Raw genomic sequence first — 23,200 nt, forward strand, 5'->3', positions numbered from 1 at the left:
ATTTGAATTTTCCTTTAAAGATCCTTGCATCTTTCTACTGAAGTCAATAAATGACATTTGTGAAAGATCAAGATCTCTTCATGAATGTCTGTAAGAAGTTAAAATTATGGAGTCTCTAGTAATGTATATATTATTGTCCTTGAACAAACACTGGCAAAATATCAGGCCAGGTTAATTATAGAGGAATTTGTCCTGATTTCACCCTTAAGTTTCAGCTTGAACTGGTACCTTGTTTGATAAGCAGAATTTAATTCAGCCTGGAAAATTCCAGCACTTTTACAGTATGACTTGAAAGCTGATTTCAAGTCTATTGGTTGTTCTGGATGCCTTATTGGCATGCATTCCTGCTGTGCACAGTTTATAGTGTTTTATATATATAGAGAGAAATGTGTATATAAATGAAAACTACATATATTATACATTAAATACGTAAACTATATAGAGTTTACCCTAGTGTAGAATTTCTTAGCGCCTTTGTTTGCTAAATTAGAGAGAAAAAAATGCCAGCTTTCAAAAAATATTTCAAGTGATAAAAATAAAAAAAATGAAATAAAAGGAAAAGCATATAAACTGTCAACTCTAACTCTATTTTAACTTTATTTTCTGACAATTTTCAATAATGGCTAGGCATGAAAAAGTCATTGCATTACCTCTTGCTGATAAAATAATGTAATATTCAATAATATGCATTAGCTTTAAATCCATGTTGAGAGTAAACATGTAGAAGAAATATTTTGATGCATTATTATTTTCTTAGTGCCCTAAACTTTCAGTTTATAAAATGAGGACAATTAGAGAAAAAAAAAAGGAAAAATAAGAAAACAAAACCGGAGAAAGAAAACAACTGGAGAACCTTCGGAAGGAATTTTCATTTTAATGGAAGCTGTTGAGGGAAGTTGGGTTAACTTTAAAAGCTCCATTTCCTGTCTTATATAAAGGAGTGGTTCAGGAATGTGTGCAGCCAGGGGTATCAGCTGTGAGTTTGGTGAAGCTGTGTCACTGTGTAGGGGACATAACTGAAAGCCCAGTTAGGCACAGAAAGAAGGAGGATGAGGACTGCAGTTTTTCAGTGTGAGGGGCTGGACATGCATGAGGGAGGCTGGGGTCTAATCCTGAGTTTGGGTGCTGCTCCTCTGTTTTCTTGTATGGTCTTGATTGCTGTCATGCTATCATGCTGAATTTCATGGCCCCAGCTGGATGCTGGCATGCTGATTTGCATTGGTGATTGGCTGCTAATTAAATGGATCATCTTCAGTATGTTTCAAATAAACTAAAAATTATGGAAGCCAAACTTATGTGTCCATGGTTCATCTGATTAAGGATATTTTTATAACTCCTCTAAGCATCTTATCCTGAAATTCATCCCAGAGCAGCAGCTTTTAAACTTGCAGACCTTCTAAATAACATCAAGAAGTATTAGATGAATGTCCATTTAGAAAGCGATGTCCTCTAATATTGATTTAGTTAAGGAAAAATTTAAATTCAAATTTTATCTGCAATTATTATTGGAAACGCCATACACCTTTGGAAAGCCTTGATATCACTTGTTTTAGGAAAACATGATAAATAAATTAAATAAATGTACAGAGGATTTTTTTTCTGGAGAATTTATTGGAGCAGACAGGTACAACTCTTAATCTGACAGTTGTTGCAAAGCATGCTTCACTTCCAGGCAGCTGGGAAAAGGGTTTTGTATGTCAGCTATATGGTGTTGTTTCCCAGGAATATCAACTTCCATGATCACCCTTTCTGTAAAGATCACAACTGAGACTGAATTTCAGGATCGGGGTGACAAATTTATCGGTATGTTAAATACCAAAGGTGCTGAATCTCCCTGTCACTAGGGTCGGGCGCAGCACTCATCAGAACTTTCTACAAAGCCTATGTTGGCATATCTCTTACAACAAATTCATACAGGAGATTCATCTTCAAAAACACGAATCAAGAAAGAACTTTTCTTAAGGAAAGCATCAGTCTCATGGTGCATGAGACTACCTTAGTTCTAAACGCGGCAGTTTTAATGCCAGTTCCATTTTGACATGTTTTAATTTAATCTTTATGGATTCATCTGAGGATTTTACATCTTCACAACCAAACTCTTAAATTAAGTAATAATAAAGACTTCATGCATGATTGTAAGGGTTCCTCTGTCTCTGCCTCTGTCTCTCTCTCCCTCTTTAATAAAAACCTGTAATGAAGAGAAAAGAACCCAACAAAAGTGGCACACCTTGGTAAGGTAGATAATGAAGTTCTTGAAAATTTCATGCTTTAGCCAAGTGATTCTTTTCCTTCTCACAGGATCCAGCAAAGATACAAACCTGCAAAAAGCTAAGTGCCTTCTGTGACATGCTCATTTTAATTTTAATGCAAGCTGAGACTGTTCAGCACCTGGTAGTAGACATTAAGCAGCTCAAAGGCCTTTAGTTTCCTTCTCAAATGCCAAGGAAAGAGCAATAAAGTAAAATCTCAAGAAAGAATCAATGTGCCCTCAAGGAAACTTCTTTTCTGATCCAAATCCAGCAATCAGTGAAATGTAGTGTAGGAAACCAGGAATTTCTGACAGAACAAACTACTTCTGAAACACAACTATTCCTTTCTGAACGTTGGTATTAAAGCAAATGGAAACTAGAAAACCAGTTGAGAAGATCAAGAAAATAGATGTGTGGGAGATTCGCATTTGGTTGCCAGCCGAGGAGCTGGGATAGGCTTCCACTTCCCATCAGAAATTCTCAGTCTTCTGATGAATTGAACAGATTTATATGAATATGATCAAATATGTTCACAGTGGCAAATCAATCAGTTGTGTTACTGGATGGTCAAATCTCATGTCAATTCAAGAGAGTTTTGCTGGTGTGCTGCCCACAGAGGCAGAGAACAGTGTTGTCATACAACTGAATTGAGTTTATAATTCCTGTTCCTTTCCTGGTGCTGAAACCTTTATTGTAAAAGCAGCAGGAAGATAAAAATTATTGCACTGTAGCGTAAATCCTTGCCTGAGTGAGAAGGAAATAAAGCTTTAATTTACTAGGCATAATATGAAAATACCCCCGATATTCTACTTTGTACTTGTGATTGCTGTTACACGTTTGAGTTCTGTATGAGAATAAAATGGTCCTGGAGGTATTTTAAACAGCCAGATTTTTATCTGTAAATATCATTTGTTGGTAGCTTACTAGTGAGCAAAGTGGTGTTTTCTCTTGCTCCAAGGACTGAAATGTGCTGTGTGAATATCTAAACTTTTGCAATACTGATAATAAAACATTGAGGCATTGAACCTAATTTTTTTGCTGCACGTGCCAGTACCGGCTATTTGATATGTGTGGTTCTATCCTGACTGTTACTGAGGGATTCTTGTTTTCACTGAGGGCACGTGTTGTATGTTTGTTGAATTAGAGCAAAAAAGGAAGAACATAAGAATGGAAGTGTTTGAGAACAAAATTGATAGGGAAAAAAATTACTGTTGAAGACTTTCATGTTTGCTGAAATGTTTTGATTTTCTTCTGAAAAAGAACACCCAAGAAAAAAAAATTGGATTTATTTTTATTGAATTATATCTCTTTGTGTTCTAATATTGCTTCATACAAGTTGAAGGTGAGATTCTTTTCTCATATATGGATAGTGCAATATTGCCTCCTGTCTAACCGAGTTCTAGATGACTCACTGGAGTTGCACAGCTACAAGTGCCTGCACAATGAAAAACAAACCTGCTGCATAAAAGGGAAAAAAACTCAGCAGAATTACAAGACTTTTAAGGAAACATGGTTCAACATTTACACACAGGAATACTTGATGTTGCAATCAAAATGCCAGAATAAATCATGAGAAAGTGATGATTTGTATTAAACTTTTGAACTTAGATGGATTATTTTATAGTTGTATTTTTTCTAAAGAATAAAAGCTACCCTCAGAATGGATTTAAATGGAAGGAAAAAATCAACAGAATTTGAAAATGACAAAAATTTAAATGACAATTAAGCATGCTAGGTAGGATAACTAGCTTAACCTAAGTTATAATGTCATAAACGATAAACCTGAGAAAATGTTTTCTTCATCTAGAGATAATCTATGAAATGTGACTTCAGTCTTAATTTCTTTGTGCAGATATGTATTGCTTAGGTTAAGAAAAATGCTAAGAGCCGTTTTTTCAATGTTTTTCATTACCCCAACTTATGTATCCACTTCAAACAACACTTTTATCAGTTTGGACAATGGAAATGAAATCAAGATCAGTGACTAGTGTAGATAAAATCTGGCTGAGTCATGAAGAGTGAAATAGTAGAAATTGAATTTCTACTATGACAATGAGTAATTAAAGCAATCCTATTGATTACTGTGCTCAGAAAGTTTGTAGATTCTCAGCCTAGACTAACAAACAGCCAAGATCATGTCTGTGTTTTTAGAAGTGGCTTGAGTCACAATAATCACCATCAATTTTAGCAATGTTTTCTGGTAATCTATATCAGCAGTAGTTGAACTCAACCCCTTTAAATCCCATCTCTTGTTCTATATAGATAGCAGTGCAGACTGTAATTTCTATATTAGTTTCAATTTTGCATTTCTCCACTGAGAACATCTGGGGTTTTCTGCACACTGGACTTGGGCACAAACAGCTGAGTCACTAGATTTTTCAATTGCAAGTCTGAAATTGTTGTGGCTAGTAATTGTGCCCTTTTTTACTAATTGTAAAACTTATGAATCTAAATTATATAACTAAAAACAAGATTAAGAAAAAAATTCCCCAAATCAAAACAAAACCCCCAAATCCAGCTTACTTGCTTGATCAATTAACTTAATAAAGTGAAATATATTGTCAGAAACATGTTCACATAAGATCAAAGTAAACTAAATTAAGCTTAAATTAAGGTTTGAAAATATTTTTCCAGTTGGATCACAACATTTTGTGAAGTCACTTTTCAGCATCAAGCATAGAGGAAAGCTAAAATCATAGATGCTCCAGTTGAGAAGTTAAACATACACTTCTAAGATGTATTGCTTTTGTATGAAAGCTGAATTTCAAAATTTGTCTTTTAAAGCAGTGGTTTAGATATTCTGGTGGTTCTTTCATTGTATTTAATCTAATAACATGGTAAATAAAAAGTCCATACTTACATTATTGTGAGTTTTGTAACTTTCACAAGTATCAACAGGTGTTACAATTTAAACAGTAATGTAAAAACTGAAACAGCAATGCCCCAAAATCAACTTAGAAATCTACTTCGCAAATTTTACAGTAAAATTGAAATAGTACTTCAAACAAGGCTGTATTTTATGTAATTAATAGAAAGAAACTGAAACATACAATAAGAATATAAATGCCAGTAAATGTGATACTGTCAGTGTGCTAGTGGTGTAAGAGTTGTTTAAAACAAGAAGTATGTTTTTTGGGGTTTTTTTTGCTAAGCAAGAATTTATGGAAAGGAATGGGACAGAAATCTCACAGCAGATAACTGACATGAGGTTTTTGTTTCTGTCTGTTTCTCAATCCACCTAAAATTTAATTATTTTCCCCTGTGTAACTGGAAAGTAGTAAAAAAGATGAAGACAATGCATACACGTTAGTGTTTCACTTTTAGGGGCTCATGCAAAATATCCAATTTTGCATTAAAGCATCATTCATTTCTTGCTTTTCTTAAAGAATTATTCACTTACATTTGGTCAGATTGTGCTATTGATTTTTAACTAAAATTCCCCACTGACTTTAACAGGAGGTTCTGCTCAAAAAATCAATTGCCTGATCAGGATCACTCTGAGATTCCTCTGAAAGAAAGAACCTGGCATCTCATGAAAATAGGATAAGTGGAAGTACTGATGGTGTGGCAGCAGTATGAAAGCTAGAAGATGAAAGAAAAGTTGATAGCAAATGATACTTAAAAATAGAAGCCAAGTTAAACGTGATGTTTTGGCTGTTGAGTTTTCTTCCCTCCATAACCTGAAGACTGGTATTTTTCTGTTTCTTCTTCAGCCTCAAGAAGGCCTCAAAATTAGAGCATTGCCTTTAACCTTGTTGTGCATTCCAACATGTATTTTAAAGTTGAGGCAAAAGTAATAGGGTAGATGAGAAGAAAACTGCCATTATCTTTCTAAACTAAACAGATTCTGAGAACTGTGCCGCCAGAGTTACTCTAAATTCAGTATTCTGCCCAGGGACATCGCTGGTAAATAATTAAGACTGCTACTGACTTAACTAAGCCCAATTATAGATCTAAACATTCCTCTGAAAATCAGTGTCTAAACATTTCCCTAGTGGCAGTGTTTTATACGGAGAACCTGATTCAGACATGCCGACTCTCGCGGTGTGATATTACTTGCACACAGAGTTTCTTTGAGGTTAAAAGGCCAAATTCTAATCTCATCTGTACAAGAGGTACATCTTGAGTAAAGCTATTAAGGTCAGAGGAGTTACTTTAGATTTACAGCAGTGTAAGTAAAAGCTTATAGGGTATATTCACATAAGATTTATTTATGCTTGTAAAGGTTACATCCTTGAGCATCTAGGTTTTCTCTCAAAGACACAATTTGCAACATTTGTGTTGTGCTTTGTATTCTTACATATTTTATGTATTTTCTATATGTTAGTGGTTTAAAATTCATATTTAAATGTAAACTTTTTAAAACAGTCTGTCCTAAAATTTGAGGAGGTATTAACAAGGGAGATAAAAATATTAATTCCTATTTCGGCTAAGGAATGGCAGTCCATTTCTTCTCACAGAGATCTCATATAGACTCATTCTTGCAGTCTATGTGCTAGCATGCTCTGCTAAAAATGGTCTTTGACAGATGTGGCCTTAGGCATGTAGAGGCTGTGACATTCATGGGCTTAATGTATGAAAGCCTGAAACACAGAGGATGCAGCACTCTGATTTTTTCAAAATAAAGTGATGGAATCATACCGAGTTTGTGGGGCTGCATGCAGCCTTCACAAAAAGCCTAAATATTATTATGAGTTACATGGATGGCCAAGGAATAGTACTTAGTAATTTGCAGTTGGTCTATTCACAACATTGCATAAGTCTTCCATTAATTCATCAATAAGATAGATGATTTGATATGTCTTTTCTGCTTAGTATAGCCATGTCTTTGGGTAAAAAGATTACATATACAGTACATATCAGTGAACAAAATTATATTATAAGAAAACCACAGCAAATTCTAAACAGCCATGAGTATTACCATAAAAAAATTACAAGTCAAATACAGAAGACAACATGGACACGGTGGCATAAGCAAGTTCTGTTGCCTTCCAAACCTAATTTTTTTCAGTTAGGTTAACTGGGAATCTTTTTTATTTTTTAATTTTCCATATTGTGATGGAATAATAATGGAGTACTTATTCTACACAGTGATTATTGTAGTCCTAGATGCTTTTGAAAGGGCAGCTTTGTGAAGAGAATTCACTAGGCCCACTCTAGTTCTTCTTATCTACCATCAATGTCTACTGGGGTCCTGACGAGCTAAGTTTCATAGTATGGTGCTTCTTGGCACAGGGAGATTCTGATAGCGGACTGTCACCTGACATGTGTCCTGAGTGGAAGAACGATTTTTATTTTTCCTATGGTGAATTATTATCGTGCTGGTTAGATGTTTTTTTTCTTTTCATTGATACATACTAACGAAGATGATAAATGTTCAGATGTCCATGGGTGGCAGAAGTAGACTTCCAAGCTCGTAAGATACCATGGACTGGTTATGGAACTATGAAAAGAGGGCAGAAGATATTTCAAAGATGCAATAGATGCTGATAAAAGGCTTGTGCCAGAAGATGCAGCTGGGAGCCCTGTCTTTGCTTTCATGAGATAAACACAAGTCTGCACAAGCTGTGCAAAAAGGAACAAAATTTTTTAACAAAGCACAACATTTTACAGAAATAAAACCACAACCAACCAAAAAAACCTTACCAGCAGTCTTGGAAAGTGTGGAGGTAACAATTTTGAAAACAGGAAGAATAATTATTTGATAAATATAGCAGTGCAGAGAAAAATTGGAAATGACGTTTAAAATCCCAAGTAGAATGTTGCTATAGATTTTGAGAAAAAATGTCTCCCATAGAAGAGAGTGCCACGGGTTGAGTTTTAACTACTCCTCTAAAAAAAATCTTCTATGGAATGCCTCTGTATGGTTGCAAGAGCGGAACAATATGTTCCATGAAGCTGAAAATAGCAAGTTTCAGGAAGAAACTTAGTTTTCTTTTTAAATCATAAGATAAATCCATTAAGAACTGGCAATTTTTTCAAAGTGTGTGTAGTACTTACACCCTAAAGAAAATAACACTCTAAGCCACAGGTGTAATTTAGTAACTCCTGCCACAGAAAGAAAGGCGATATACACTTAATGAATGAAATAGTGGTCTAAACTGACAGGAACATTTTAAACTGTACGAATGGATGTATTTCTTAAGTTAAGCTACATGATGTACAAAGCTCACTTTCATAAGCAAAAACCAGGATGATATTGCTGCAAAGTATTAGATGTTCTGTGGACAACTTGAGCAACCACATTTACAACCACATTTACTTATGTGTAAAGATATGTGCTGTACAGATAACTAATCAATAAGTAAAAGAAAAAGACTTTCCCTCTGGTTTGGTAATTCCATCATAGGCTGGCTTTGTGTGTAGATGTTTTTTCTTCTGTGCAAATCACACTGATCTGCCACAGAATCGGGATGATCTGATCCAGATTATCAGTTTCCATTCTTTTTTCCATTGGATATAATTCTCATAGAACTAATGGAAATTTGATCTGGGGCAGTAATAATTAAAAGTTCATTGGGATTTTTATTAAAGTTTATGTGTAAAAAAAATCACAATAGAGAAATTATATTAGTATAAAGTATCTAAAATGATACGGTCCTTCAGTTGAAAAAAATGAAGGTATCTTAAACTTAAGAATCTCATATAACATCAATAATTTTATAATTTTAGGGCTAAAGTGTTTTAACTTCAGTAAATGTGACTGAAACAAAGTTTCTTTAGTCTACTTTCAAGGCATGTTTCTTTAATATGACTACTTGATAGATCAAATACTCCACTGAAATTTTAAAATGAAGCTTTCTTTTTATCTATAAGAACACTGTATAAGCATAGATCCCCTTCTTCTGTAGAATGTGATATAAGCTGTGCAACTATACCCCTTTTTTTTGGAATATTTAATCCACTTCTTTCTGAGACAAAAGACGACTCCTGCAAGCCTTTTGCATGTATTGTCTTTTACTGGTTTATTTTATTTTTCACATAGCTATTTTGCGTCTTCCAGTATGTGTGTTGTGCTCTCTCCCCAAGTCTCAGTGAAGCTCTTCTGCTCTTTCTTCCACACACCCTTTGACTTTCCTACTCTACTCTTTCAAGTACTCATGCATGATCTTTCTTTTAAGTCAGTGAAGAATCTCTGAAGCTAGATTGCTTGTGCCATAGAGGTTATATGGTTATCTGTCACACCAGCCAACTATTTCAAATTGGTTTAGTACCTTTAACAAATGGCCTGACATAAATATGTAAAAATCATGCCCTTCTCTATGCGAACAGGAAAACCTACATATTGTTGGAATCATTATTTAAATACTTTTTCAATTGTGACAAGAATCACAGGACGAGAATTACAGTGCATTTCATGTATGCTTAACCAACAGAGAGGCAGTAAAAGGAGACACAAATTTACAATCCTGCATAGTATAAAACATCTCAAGGTCACCTTAACGTGTGCATATGTATTCTGAAGCTACAGAATATGGAGATTTTAAAGGTGGTCTAAATAATTTCAGCTCTTCTGTTACCGAAAATAGGTAATGAATTGGAAGTAATGTCATAACAGGGTTTTCTTAATGTCCTGTTATAGTTCCCTGGAATCTTTAAAAATTCAACTTCAATAAAAGATATGTAAACATAAGTTTTATTAATCATGTATGACTATGCACAACTATGCACACTAGCAGGACATAATTGCCATCTAATCACTAGTTTTAAGATGTAATTTCTTGTTCTTTCTTAATTAGACTTAAATTCCATACTCATGTATCAGAATAATCTGGACTCACTTTAGGATCCAAGAAACATTATTTTTGTTATTGTACTATATGTTTTGCATTCATTAAGAAATAAATACCTTTTTTACCCATCTGTGTTTTCTTCATTATTAGCTAAATGAGAAAAAAAGGGAATAAAGAGCTTTGAGTTTTCTGCAGCAACACAGGGAGTGCCTCTCTCTAGGTGTCTGCTGAAGATCTTGGACCTCTGACCACAGGCAGGCGAATGCATACAATGTGCATACACCAGAAATCCACCCATTATCTAAACCAAATCCATTCTTAGGAAGCAAAAAGCCCTGCTTGAGTTTGGTATGGTACCAGTGTTTTGATGGAATGTTATAGCCTTCCCCTTCCCACCACATAACAGAAAAAAAGTGAATACAAATTGATAAGAATGCTGTTAATCCTCTATTACTTACATGCACTATCCTTTCTGACCAAACCAGTTAAGTTCATTTTGATCTGAACATTGAGTGCCTGTGCTTGCTCAGAGTCAAAAGGGCTGTAGGAGAGTTTCAGAAACATGTTTAGCCACAGACGCCAAGTTAGCCTTAATATAAGCAAAGGACCTTTTAGGTTGCTATATAATTTTTCTTGAATGCAGGGTGTTCTTCTGAAGCATTAACTGCTTGCATGGTGAGAGATGGAGGGAGACAATAGCATGTGTTATACTAGAGAATGACTTTTACCTTCTTTCAACTGCTGTGGCTCAATTTTTGGCATTTAGTTTTACTGTAAGGGTAGGGATTAGACATTTTTTCTTGAAAACAAAAATGCATTTTAAACATATAAGTATGTATTTTGAAATAAAAATATAAGATTACAACAACAAAGGAATTCAGAAACTAAAATTGACAGCATTTTTCTGTAATAGTTTTGCCCTGCAGAGGCCATTATTATAGGTCTGTACTGGAATAATGAATAATACCTTTAGTGACGATAACAGCAGTAAGAAAATCAGTATGTTAAAAACATTTAATGCGGACCTCTCTTTTAAGTGTTTTTTTTTCCCTCTGCTCCTGTGTTGCTATGCAGAATATAAACATAACACCAGCGAGGGGAAAAAAATGCTTACCAGACTGAGTACAGCAAACCAGGAGGGCACTGCAATGCCATCTGCAAACTTATAATGAAAAGAAGGTGTTGAAAATGAAATTCAATGACTATAGAAGAGAGCTGAACTTGTCCCGTTAAGCACAGTTTATCAGCTACAGTTTTCAGATATGCTACACGGAGCAGTGCCACATGGTGAAGGCAGCCTCACCCTTGTACAGGGAAGATCCCTGAGATTTTCTTCATAATTCTTTTGGAAATATATGTATAAGTTTTACTACAAAAGACCAACATGGTGTGAATGGCACATACAGTGCCATTGTGAAGGTTTTGAGCTGTAATAGCGATCAGGCCCTTGCACTGTTTGTGTGACAATTTTAGTCCTGACCATTGATCATAAAACTTCCCTGCTCATACACTTGTTCTTGCTAAAAGAGCAGGCATGGGACCAAATGAGTTTAACTCTGCTTTCTTTACACTGTTTTAGGGAAGAGTGTTGTCAAAATAAAAAACTGATGCCGAAGAAGAGAGCGACAATTGTTCCTTGTGGCCACTTCTTTGCTCCTTATGATACTGTAGGTTGTTAGTTTAGGATGGTTGAAGGCAGAGTGCAATTTTCCTTTCATAGATCTAGACAGTGACAGTCAGGAAATGCAGCTCAGCAATGCCACTTTTTGCACTTCTTACTGTTCTTTTTGAGGTTTCTTTTTGTGAACCTCCAAATCTGAGCATTACATTATTCCAATTACTGGACTTCACACTGAGACTCACTTCTCTGTTGCTTTATATTTTCATGACTGACTATTTGAAGTTTTATTAAGTAAATAAAAATTTAAAACATTAATATTTTTCATATTTAATATTACTAAATACAAATATTATGCCTGGCAGTTTTAGAGAAACTAATTTTCAAAATTACTTAGAAAGTACTTAAGACAAAAAAATTATTCAAAAATGATCAGATAGGTGGGTTTTAAAAGCTTTTTGTTCAGGGTTACTATCATTTAAAAACAATATTTTGCACAGGGAGGGTTAATATAGTGGATTAATCTCACACGTTTGATTATACTTTCATGCAAATATCTCATATTCTGATTCAATACTTGTGTTACATAGGGTGCAGTATTGTCATACTATCTTGTTATGCTACCTAAATATATTACAATTTAATGTTTCTTATTTCACAAGACTAGGAGCTTTCAAAACAGGTATAATTTGTTCTGGACTAGGACATCTGCATGAATATATATGTTTGAGAAGGTATAAATGTTAGCATTTACGGTACTCCCACATCTGCCAAGGTAACAAAGACCTACCTGAGCTTTCACAGGTCATACTGACATTATTGGAGTCAGGGGTTTTGCTAGAGTAATATTTGTGTTTTCTTACTGCTGCTCAATTGTCCTGGCTCTGTTCAGTTCCACAGAAATCAAAGATGGTAAAGATACAAATGCTTTTCTGTGCCACTTTAGGACAGTTTCTTATAGTGTATTCTTCAGTGTTTTGTCTTGCAAAGAACAGGACTCCACTGTTTCCCCTGGGAAACTTTTCAACAGTCTAATGGAATTCACCATTAGGAACATTTTCCTTTTGTTCAGCTTACATTTTCATTCCATGCAGATACTTCTGTTTAACGATAATAATCTGACAATCATAGCGTCATGCCTTTCCAGATATGTTCCCAAACACCTTGAACCTAATTCTGCAGTTACTACCAATGCACAGTGCCGTACCAGTCATGAAAATTTAGTCTTTAAAAGCAATTCTGCAAGGAATATCCTGTAAAGGTTTGCATGTCTCTCAAACTCAGCTCCCAGCTGTATTCAAGACTTTTGCCTTTGTATTCAGAGCTCTCCATAACACTGTCTTACCTTATTTGACCCAGACATTTGACCTGCCTCTGCCCTCTCTTTTCTACTAATGACGTTACCCGTAGTGTCCTGGCTGTCTGCTTCCGCCTCCTCTGTGTCGTTTTGTTTCCTCCCTTCCATTTGCATAAAGCATCCTCTGTGAACTGAGTTTTGAAATACCTACCTTCTCCTTAGCAGGAGCTCTGGCTAAACTCCAGTTTTTGCCATTAAAATTAAAGCAAAGTAGGTGGTCTTCTGGAACATTTGGGAGTATATATAATTTCACAAGTTATAAACACCGAAATAATCAACCCTAGGGTAAAGTCACCTTTCCCGAATAACTGCAACAATTTATTTTTTTTCTGTGAGGTTTGTGCCCCTCCCCTCATTCTATTCTGTTCTTGAACTTGAGTTGAGATTTTAACAAAAGTATCTTCTCTGAGAAAAGAAGATTTTTGCTTTGGAAGTACAAGGCCTAACTTAAAAAAGAAATTATGCATACTTAAGAGAAAAACAATAGTATTATACTGAGATTCTAACAGAAGAGAAAAAAAATCTACAATTTTCAACGGGCTTTGTACTTCAACATCAAACGTAGCTTTGGCATCAAGTAAATAAATAGAAAGTAATTAGAGGAAAACTTCATTTTCTATGTGCAGCTGTGCAAAGCAAACAGCAGGCGTTCTATGTGTGCAAACACTGCTCAGTTACAAAAATACATGCAAAGAATGATTTAGGATGCTGAAGCCCCATGATGACTAGCCTGCTTGACATGAACTGCAAGAAACATTTGCTAGCAGTCTAGGCTACGTTTTGAACTGCATCTGTAAATTAATGGTTATTTGCTCAAGTGTTATGGGTGCCTTTTTGCAAGCCTTGTCAAAGCTGTTTGCTAGGTAAGTATATATGTGTATTTATTGCTCTCTGTTGAAAGTGTCCTCAGAGTTTTCAGGCTGATGTGCATGTTGAATCTGAAGATAAGTCTGATTTGCTGTGAAAGGTTATTTGAGGAACACAGGGCAAAAGAACTATTGGTGCAGTCAGTGATTGACAGGGGGAGAAGTTTGGTTAAGAGCCATTTTCACTTGATTTATCAGAAAAAAATACACATATTTTACAAGTTCTTTCTGGTCTTGCATGGAAACAAATGTAGGAAGAACATCTTCTGATTTTAGCTCTAGTCCTGTGCTGTGTTTTATTACCTCCTGTAACTCCTTTGGGAAATGTCTTTGTTTTATTTTTTGTGACCTGACATAACTATGTCTTCATTTTACAAGACATTTATTTGTTTCACTGATATCTAAATTTTCTTCTGTTATTTGCCTCAGGCCTGTGTTGCATTATCTCTGCACAAAGATCTATGCACTCTTATGGCTCCCCTAGCCTGTGAGCAACTTCTTTAAATTATCATCACTTAACAGCTTGGCAAAAGGGTCCACTGTTATTAGAAAGGAAATCAATTTGTTTTGCATTTATTTGTATACCAAAATTCTTCCGTGTTCTTAGACTGTGAAATACATGCTAAAAAACCCATACAATTTTGTATTTCACTTGATTAATTAAAAACAATTTTTTAAAATATTATCTTTAAGATCTTGTGTTTACATTTTTTGCCAAATCCTTTCACTCATAAATCAGCCTACAACAAAATCTTGATTATTTGAAAGTAAATTTGATATAATTGTGCACCTTAGTGCCTTTGTTAATTTTCTTTATATTTTCTTTGAGCCAACAGAAATTTTAAATCCAAACTTTCCTTTTTCTTTTTAGGGATGATGATATTCTGGTGTATATAATGGAGAATCCTCTCATGACATAATTTCTAGATAACTTAAAACCTTTCTACAATGTCTTAATTGAGAAGATGAAATTATGTTCCTCCATTTATCCCAAATTACTCATATTTATTTTAAAACAGATCAATATTATTTCCTGTAAAAATGAGAGTCACAGCCAGAAAGAGAGAAAATCTCCCGCAGACACAGAATATCCGTTGCTAATTGTATTGCCACATAAAAACCGCCTCTTTTTGTTTTCTTCACATACATTCTTGGTGGTGTTTCTTCACCTACAAGATTCTGCTGCTCAGGTGCATGCAACCACCACCTTCTTATGGGAAGGGTTCTGTCCAGTGATCAGACCATTTGCATAGGTTTTTATTGCCAGTCATTGAAGAGTTATTCTACTCCGGAGTGTTGCAATGCACTCCAGAAAGGGATAGTTTTTCACTTCATCTGATTAAACATTGATTGTTTTTACTATCCTCAGGGATGTTTGAGTCTAGTAAGTAAATTGGAATACGGACTGATTTGTTAGTTGTGGGATCCTGCGAGCAACTTCAAAAACAAGGCAACATTTACAATGGACTCTGTGATGGGACAGTTTGTGTGACTTAAATGGTATTCTCCTGAAATCAAAATATGAAGTTTCAGCTTGTAATTCATGTAGCTACTGGAAAAAGTCAGAGTGCTATGTGCATTCACCCCAACTGATGGCTTTTATTGTTATGATTTTTAACCAACAGAGTGTTAAGACCTGGATTTTGTTCTTAGTATTTCTTGCACAGTAGTGCAACTGACTGCTCACTTGGATATTTAATTTACTGTTCACTTATGCAGAGCCATGCCAGCTGCTGATGCAGAAAAACAACCTCTGGTATCACCTATCTCTTATAGCAGCCACTGACAGGGCCAGCTTTACTAAGGCTATGAAACATGAGCTCCCTGTTTGACTATAGATAAGTACACACCCTTGTACCACCGAACAACTCCTTTCCTAGCTTAGTGGTTACAACTTTTACAATTTTGTTTGAATTTCATCGGAACAATCTGTGCTTTTACAGGAGCTAATGAGTATATTCTAAACATTTTCCACATGGTCCTTTATTTTACTGTTATTTGCAACTTGGGAAAATTTTGCTATTTTTTTCCTCTGCCAAATTGTCTTGAAAATCTTACTTCAAACTTCTTGTCCACTGTCATTCATGTTTTCAGAAGTGATAAGCACTCATTCGTGCTGCTGAAATAAATAGAAGCACACAGAACTTCTAGAAACTGGATTTTCAAGCATGAGTACAGTAATGCTTGTTTTTCTCCTTATAGGAATTTTCTACATTTCGTATTATTTTACCTTTTATTATTACCTTATATTACCGAAATAACAGAAAAAAAAGAAAAAAAAATAAGATCAGTCATATCACTAGGAGTTGAGACTTTATTTTCTGGAGTTTTAAGATGACTTTTCTTGCATTTTCAGAGTAAGCAGACAAGAAAAGTTGCAGAAAGTGGCAGGGATGCTTGAAGGAATTATTTGCATGACTATTTGCAGTGCCATCTTGGAAATGCATTTTGGAAAGCTGGAATGAAAAAGAGGGATGTTTTGACAAAGAATTTGGGAGGAATAACAACAATATTTAAAATGAGAGCCAGTGTTGATAAGTCAAAGGAACTGATGGGAGGGGTTGTGTGGCTAACTTCAGTACTCAGGTGTCACACGCAGGCCAGGAAGGCAGATAATCACTCAGCTGATGCCCACAGCATCTGGTAGCGAGGTACTGGTGGTGAAAAAATTATCAAGTCAAGCGGGATTGAGAGCACTCTGAGCAAGTTTGCTGATGATACCAGGGTGTGTGTTGTGGCTGACACTGGAGAGAAGAGACATCATCTAGAGGGACCTGGACAGGCTGGGGAAGTGGGCCTGCGTGAACTTCATGAAGTTCAACAAGGCCAAGGGCAAGGTCCTGCGCCTGGGTCAGGACAATCCCAAGAACAGGCTGGGTGGAGAATGAGTTTAAAGCAGCCCTGAGGAGAAGGACTTTGGGGTGCTGGTGGATGAATTGCTTAACATGAGCCAGCAACGTGTCCAGAAAACCAATGGTATCCTGGGCTGCATCCTAAGAGCTGTGAACAGCAGGCAGAGGGAGGTAATTCTACCCCTCTCCTCTGCTCTCATGAGACCTCACCTGAAATACTGCATCCAGCTCTGAGTCCCCCAAGTATAAGAAGGACATGGACACACTGGAATTAGTCCAGAAAAGAGCCACAAAGATGATCTAAGGGATAGAGCACATCCCATGTAAGGACAGGCTGAGAGTTGGGGTTGTTTAGTCTGGAGAAGAGAAGGCTCTAGGGTCAGCTGATAGCAGCCTTCCAGTACTGAATGGGACTACAGGAAAGCTGGGGAAAGAATTTTTACAAGGGTATGAAGTGATAGAGCAAGGAGTAATGGCTTTAAACTGAACAGTGACAGGGGACAGGACAAGAGGGAATGGCCTCAAGCTCCGCCGGGGACGTTTAGGCTAGACGTTAGGAAAAAATTCTTTACAGAAAGGGTCATTGGGCACTGGAACAGGCTGCCCAGGGAGGTGGTTGAGTCACCTTCCCTGGAGGTGTTTAAGGCACGGGTGGACGAGGTGCTGAGGGATATGGTTTAGTGTTTGATGGGAATGGTTGAACTCAATGATCCGGTGGGTCTCTTCCAACCTGGTTATTCTGTGATTCTGTGATTCTGTGAAAGAATGGAGATTTAGATTAGATAGATGGAAGAAATATTTTCCTGTGAAGGTGGTGAGGCAGCGGCACAGGTTGCCCTGAGAAGTTGTGCATGCCCCATCCCTGTAGTTGTTGGATGAGGCTGGATGGGGCTTTGAGCAACCTGATCCAGCAGGAGGTGTCCTGGTCCATCGCAGGGGGATTGGAACTGGATGGGCTTTAAGGTCCTTTCCAACCCAAACCATTCTATGATTCTGTGATTCCACACACTGTGCATGACAGCTGCATCTCCTGGGTAACGGGACTCACTGTTGCACAGTGGTGGAAATGAGAATTGGAGATGGGGACATCAGTGAGGGCCTGAGGCTGCTGTCAGAGCAAGAACAAGCTCCAAAGGAGGCTCAGTGTCTGCAGCAGTAACAGCAGAGTGTTGACATACAGGAGGATGCTGAAGGGGCCTTTGCCCTGGGAGTGGAGATGTGAATCATGCAACTCTCTCCTGAACCTGCTGATAGTGACTGCCCCTTGCTAAGCAGGTTGGACAGGGATGTTCTAATGTCTTTATAGAAATGGGAAAGTTGTTTTCTTTGGTATGGAAAATATTATTTTTTTAAATTGGTCTTAAAAATTACAAGCTTGAATTTCTCATAGTTGCAGTTCCAGCTTATTTAACATTTCTGTCTTGCTAGGATCTGTTACATGGCACTTCCAGCTGAAATTGTTAATAAAAACCAGTTTTTTTGGGTGACCTTAATCACGTTTTAAAAATTGTTTTCATATTTAGTCAAGGAGCACTATAAGTACTTAGTTTAAAAAGCCAGACAATCTATGGGAGAATATTGATTTTAACTGCACTGTGTTTTCAGAAATTCAAATATGTAATATGAATTTAACTTTTCAAGAAATTTATTTTCATAGTATAAATAAAAATTATTATAAACTTTATTTTCTTTTCTTGGTGCCAAGGAGGAGGATCACACATGCATGTCATAAAATTAAGAATCCCTTAAACACTTCCAGTAAGTGGAATAAGTATTTTTCTGTGTTTTGTTTTCTCCTTTAAACAAGAAAGAAATTCTAGTATTTTACACATTATTAATATCCATATTACACTTGCATATCTAAACATATAAAAGGTCAGCTTTGAAATTACTTAACCGTATATATCTACTGATCTACTGAATGATCCAAATTTCCTTCTCTCTTCTTTTTATTATTTTTTTTTTAATTTCCAAACTGTTTTCCAAAGAGTGAGGTAGTTTGGGATGCACCTGTTGAACGGCCCTTTGCCAATATAGAATCATAGAATTGTTTGGGTTGGAAGGGACCTTAAAGGCCACCCAGTTCCACCCTTCTGCCATGGGTAGGGACACGTCCCACTGGATCCGGCTGCTCTAAGCCTCGTCCAACCTGATCTTGAACACCCCCAAGGGTGGAGCACCCACGACTTCTCTTGGCAAGCTGTGCTGGGGCCTTATCCCCCTCACAAGAAAACTTTTCTTCCTAATATCTCACTTAAATCTGCCTTCTTTCAGTTAAAAACATTACCCCTAATGTATAAAGTATATCTGACTGTTTCCCATTTCGAGTAACTGGTGATAAAGAGAGCAATCTTATTGTTTTGTTATTAATTGCAATGACACTACTAGGAAACCAAATGAAATGGAGATAAGAGTTTTTTGGTTTAATGGATTGTTATGCAAGCAGAGATGAAATGTTTTGTGGTCTAATTGTTTTCAAAGCCCCTGTCCTGTGATTAGTTTGGCTGCAACAGCAGCAGGTTTCCATGTTCCCATACCAAAATTAGTGGAGTTCTGCATGGGTTCACATACCTGCTCCTGTGCTAATGTTTGCTGCCTCAGGACCTAAGGCCCGTGCTTAACCTCACATGCATCAGTTATGCCGTTGAACTCAAATGGGGGAAGTGACCTTATAAAAAAGCCACATTAGGAATGTACAGTACATTATTCTTACCGTAGTTCTACAAACTCAGGCAACAAAAATGTCTTGCATCACAACCTGATGCAACCTAAAAGACAGAGCCAGCTGGTAAGAAACTTTAATCTAATATAGAGACAAATTAGTTCGATGTAGGATTAGCAGTTCCTAAATGTGTAATGCAGCTATTGTATATGATTAATTTTTTAAGGTTAAAAAAAAGCATTAGCAACAAGTGTGTGTCATTGTGTAGCCCAAACCCAGCTTGATCGGGATCTAAAGAGTGAGCAGTTGTAGTTCCAATTTCTTTTCCTTGCTCCAACACCGAAGGAAAAGGGAAATGAGAGGAAAAGTCTTGTGGGTTGGAAACCAAAACTAAAACTGCTTCAATTAACCAATTAAAGTAATAAAAAAAATACTACTAATAAGAAAATAATAACATATATACAAATTTACAAAATTACACCCCCCCTTGATGACTATGTCGCCACAGATGCTGCAGAGCAGACACAGGGAAGGGCTTGACTCAGTAGTAGATGGAAGCTGGACTCAGAAACTGGATTCAGGAACACAAGGATCTGGGATCAGGGCAAAAAGATAGACAAGTTCCTAACCAGACATCAGCCACTGAAAAAGAGAGCTTGACCTTTGTGATCCCTCAGTTTTGTACCGACTGTGATTTACATGGGGTGGAATACTCTTTTGGTCAGTTTGGGGCCACCTCTCCTGTCTAACTCTACCTGCAGCTGCATTACTTTTCCTCTCCTTTCTCTCACAACACTCCACCACCTTGAAGATGGCCTTGGCATCTGAAAACAATGGCTTTTCTGTGTCCTAGTGCCCTGTGTTATCACTCCTACAGAGAAATACCACCTGAAAAACCTGCAGTTAACTTCCAGAAACTGAAGTTATTCAGAGGAGACTTAACTGAAGTTAGAAAACTGATTCCATTTTAGCTCAAACCAGAAGAGTGTGTTTTTAAAATTGTTAGCAAAGCACTTCTGAGAAATGTTTTTTACAAAGATGTGCTCTTGTATTTTATATACTTGCATGCTTCTAAAATGCAATAACTAGAATTTATAGATCGTGGATGTCTTTGCCTATATCACATTTACATATCTTTGAAATATGAAAAAAGATATTTTACCTAGCTTCATTGAATGTCTTGAGATTATGAATGATACAGTCTTTAATGATAAATGTCTTTCCATCTCCCTTTTCTTTAGACAATCTGAACTTTCTCACAGCTTCAAAATGGCAACTTGTACTAATCACAGTCATAAAATAATTTCACATTGCTTGTACCAGAAGTGTACTTATTACCCAGTCTTACAAAGTGTACAATTATTACGTTAAGGCAATAGTCACATGCAACATATGTGAATTGAGCTAATTAAGTAAGTTGAGCAGTTGTGTGGAAATGACCTCAGAAAGGGGAAAATTAAAAGTATAGGAGGACAAAGGACACTATTGCCTGTACAAAGCAGGGAAGAGCAATCTGTCCTACATCAATATGAACTTCCATGCTTTCCTGTGTTAATGATGCACTAGACCAAAAGCATTGTGTTTTCCTGAGAGTTTCTAGTCAGATACAAATCTGTCCTTAGTACACCAGTAGCACTGATATTAATTTTTTCTAGCTCTTCTCTGTCAGCTTCTCAGTCTGCTTCTCAAAATTCCTTCTAGAAGAAGTTATCATTCTTGCTTTCCAGATGAGGAAATTAAAGCATGTGATGCTCCTTGACCACAGAGAAATCAAAACTTTACGTATTGGTAGAGTGTATCCACCAGACTTCATGGATCCCTATATAAAGTCTTGCATTATATCTTAGTATTTTACACTGAAACATCAAAGCCAGTTTGCAGATGCATTTAAGTAGCCTGTTTCCTTCTTTTATTTACCCGGTGTGCATTGGAGTATGCCTTGATGTGACTCTGCCTTATGTGTGGGATGGACATAGTTAAATTTGGAAAGGAGTTTTGGTGCCATCAGATGGACATGCTCCTGGAATTTGGCTGTCCATGTACCTGAACTGAAGTCTCCATACCTTTTTTGCAGATCTGCAGGGTCTGCCTGCAAGGCTACTGATAATTTAGGTTTAATGCTAAGGGTAGATAACCTTGTGTGTGTCTTTGGATACTTATCTTGGTGAGAGTGGAACTAAATATTGTTCCAGTGGGATGATCCATATTGTGCTGGCTGTCTGAAGATAAGAGTCAGCCACCATCCTATGTATGATGCACCCTTATGGTGGAGCAATGAAAATATTTCAGACAAGAATCAGTCTGCAAACTATAACCTGGGCCATGTAAATGATCAAGGAAGTCAAATATGAACTCAAGACTCAATGGGACAGTTTCAATGTAACCCAGAATAACTAGATTGTTTGTAACCATGCACTCAAAAATGAGTTTATTCTGGACTCTTTTGGCAGATGCAGATAGTTTGGGGCTTCAGCTGGTAAAACTGTGCCAAGCCCTGTACAAAGAAAATCTGAGCTAAACAGATACTGCTCAGCCCTACAATTTTTTCTTATAAATTACTCATGTTCTAAACTGATTTTATGCTGAGAAAATATGTTTCTAAAAGAGGTTACTTACATGAACCGCCAATAATAGTAATAGCTATTACACAATGCCTTAAAACAGTATACCTTCTTTAAGGTAATAAACCTCACAATCAGTCACTGTGGCAAAAAGTAAATTATCTTTTTTATTCCCTTCTCACAAGCATAGAGATAAACACAGAGGTAAATAGTTTGCTAGAGGTCAAGTCTAAGATATTAGCAGAACTGGACATCAAAGTAGGAGTTTTCCAACACTGTTTTTATACCTAGGGCACTTGATACTGCTATTTCTTTTGTGCTTTTACTCTAATATAAAAGGATATGTTACAATAATTATGCTAAAGAGCAAAATATCTGAACCATTATTGTGTAATTATTTTTGTGTCATGCAACCTGTAAAATGAATTATTCATCTTCTCTTGGAAGATGGGTGTACATTTGCAGCACTGTATTGCACATAGGATTGTCCTTTAAAGTTTTATTTTGAGTAGAAAAATGAGCGTGCTTTACAATAAACATCTTTTTCTAATGCACTTAATAATTCTGTGTTTCAGAGCAGTTATGGCTAGTGACATATCTTCCTGAGGAGAATGGCTGAGATGTCTGTTTGGAATTATTCCTGGAATTAGACCAGCGTGAGTTCTCCTCTACCAACCTGAGGTAATACTGCTGGAAGGCAAGAAATCCAACGTGATGTATGCCCAGCTGACTGTGCACTGACAATGTCAATTTTGGAATAAGTTCCACATGCCTTAAGCCAAAAAAAAAAAAAATGCCAGGAGAATGGTTAAACCTGGGGACATCATCACTCTGTGAGGCATGGTAAATGTGAAGTCCTTTACGATGGATACTTAGTAGAGATGAAAACTTCTCTAGATGATGGGCAGGTTCTATTAACAATGATAGCCTGGACTTCTGAGGCACCTTCATGAAGAATATCTATTTTCCTAACAATTCACAGCATAATGGCAAATATAAGAGCATTGTCATTTTTGGTTAATTTGTAGAGCTGTTACAACCTCAGAGGCTCCATTAGAGGAAAATCAGACAGTTTAAAATGAGAATGTGGCCAGTTAGTGCTATGTGGTTTGATTCTGCTCAGACCTAAGCCTGCTGCTGAAAAAAAATCATCTTTCCTTTAATCTGGTGTACACCAGAAGAGGTTTCAATAACAATCATTTTGTATCAGGGTGAGCCTGACATAAAAATAGGGCAGAATCAGCCCTACTGGGATGTATGTGCATAAGTAAGGCAAGTATGATTTGCTGAGTGATATGCATG

General features: G+C 36.6%; 1 long non-coding RNA gene across 1 annotated transcript in view; it reads left to right on the forward strand.

The window, feature by feature from the left end:
* LOC138733101 (uncharacterized) overlaps positions 1 to 23,200 on the forward strand; it is a 159,948-nt gene that overhangs the window by 20,803 nt on the left and 115,945 nt on the right. The window contains exon 3 of the long non-coding RNA XR_011339372.1: positions 22,474 to 22,579. This is a non-coding gene — a long non-coding RNA (uncharacterized lncRNA). The remainder of the gene's footprint in view (positions 1 to 22,473; positions 22,580 to 23,200) is intronic.

This window comes from Phaenicophaeus curvirostris, chromosome Z (assembly GCF_032191515.1).
Source record: "Phaenicophaeus curvirostris isolate KB17595 chromosome Z, BPBGC_Pcur_1.0, whole genome shotgun sequence".
Classification (NCBI taxonomy): Eukaryota; Metazoa; Chordata; class Aves; order Cuculiformes; family Cuculidae; genus Phaenicophaeus; species Phaenicophaeus curvirostris.